Source organism: Prunus persica, chromosome G7 (assembly GCF_000346465.2).
Source record: "Prunus persica cultivar Lovell chromosome G7, Prunus_persica_NCBIv2, whole genome shotgun sequence".
Classification (NCBI taxonomy): Eukaryota; Viridiplantae; Streptophyta; class Magnoliopsida; order Rosales; family Rosaceae; genus Prunus; species Prunus persica.
Window position 1 is genome coordinate 4,805,740 of NC_034015.1, and position 2,185 is coordinate 4,807,924.

The window sequence follows — 2,185 nt, forward strand, 5'->3', positions numbered from 1 at the left end:
ATCCAATGGCTAAAACTATGCAATACACCAATCACTCCATTTCAGAACAAACTTCTTACACACCTGAATTGTCCGACGTCCTGCACCAATAAATATCGGATTGAGTCCAGAACTTGGGCAACATCATAATATAGTAGGAGGAGTCATTTGGTGGGTTTTGAATGGAATCCAATCTCTAAAACTATACAATACACCAACCACACCATTTCTGAACGAACATCATACGAACCTGAATTGTACAATTTCATAGACCAATCGATATCAGATTGAGTCCAAAACTTGGGGAACATCATAATGTTGTGGGAGGAGTCATTTGATGAGTTTTGAGTGAAATGCAATTGCCAAAACTATCCAATACCCCAACCACTCCATTTAAGAATGAAATTCGTACGGACCTGAATTGTCCGATTTCATGGACCAACCGATATCAAATTGAGTCCAGAACTTGGGGAACATCATAATATAGTGGGAGTAGTCATTTGGTGGGGCTTGAGTGAAATCCAATCTCTAGAACTATACAATACACCAGCCATTCTATTTCGGAACAAACTTCGTACAAACTTGAATTGTCCAATTTCACAGACCAATCGACATCGGATTGAGTCCAAAACTTAGAGAACATCATAATGTTGTGGGAAGAGCCATTTTGTGAGTTTTGAGTAAAATCCAATTGCCAAAACTATGCAATATACCAACCACTCCATTTCAGAACGAACTTCGTACGAACCTAAATTGTCCAATTTCAAAGGCCAATCGATATCGGATTGAGTCCAACACTTGGGGAACATCATAATATTGTGGGAGGAGTCATTTGGTGGGGTTTGGTGAAATCTAATCTCTGGAACTATACAATACACCAACCACTCCATTTGAGAACGAACTTCGTAAGTTCCTGAATTGTCCAATTTCAGAGACCAATCGATGTCAGATTCAGTCCAAAACATGGGGAACATCATAATATTGTGGGAGGAGTCGTTTGGTGAGTTTTGAGTGAAATTCAATTGCCAAAACTGTGCAATACACCAACCACTCCATTTCACAACGAACTTCGTACGAACCTAAATTGTCCAATTTCATGGACCAATCAATATCGGATTGAATCCAAAACTTGGAGAACCTCATAATATTGCGGGAGGAGTCATTTGGCGGGTTTTGAGTGAAATCCAATCTCTAGAACTATACAATACACCAATCATTCCATTTCAGAAAAAACATCGTACGAACCTGAATTGTCCGATTTCATCGACCAATAGATATCGGATTGAGTCCAAAACTTGGGGAACATCATAATATTGTGGGAGGAGTCATTTGGTGGGTTTTGAGTGAAATCCAATCTCTAGAACTATATAATACACCAACTACTTCATTTCAGAACGAACTTTGTACGAACTTGAATTGTCCAATTTCATGGACCAATCGATATCAGATTGAGTCCAAAACTTTTGGAACGTCATAATATATGGTGGGAGAAGTCATTTGGTGAGTTTTGAATGAAATCCAATGGGTAAAACTGTGCAATACACCAACCATTCCATTATAGAACTAACTTCGTTCGAACCTGAATTGTCCAATTTCATGGACCAATCGATATTGGATTGAGTACAAAACTTCGGGAACATCATAATTTACTATGAGTAGTCATTTTGGTGGCTTTTGAGTGAAATCCAATCTATAGAACTATACAATACACCAACCACTCCATTTGAGAATGAACTTCGTACAAACCTGAATTGTCCAATTTCTTGGACCGATCGATATCGGATTGAGTCCAAAACTTGGGGAACATCATAATATATGGTGGGAGGAGTCATTTGGTGAGTTTTGAATGAAATCCAACGGCTAAAATTGTGCAATACACCAACCCTTCCATTTCAGAACAAACTTCGTACGGACCTGAATTGTACAATTTCAGGGACCAATTGATATCGGATTCAGTCCAAACCTGGGGAACATCAAAATATTGTGGGAGGAGTCATTTCAGGGGTTTTGAGTGAAATCCAATCTCTAGAACTATACAATACACAAACCACTCCATTTCAAAACGAACTTCGTACGAACATGAATTGTCCTATTTGATGGATCAATCGATATTGGACTGAGTCCAAAACTTGGGGAATGTCATAACGTTGTGGGAGGATTCATTTGGTGAGTTTTGAGTGAAATCCAATTGGCAAAACTATGAACG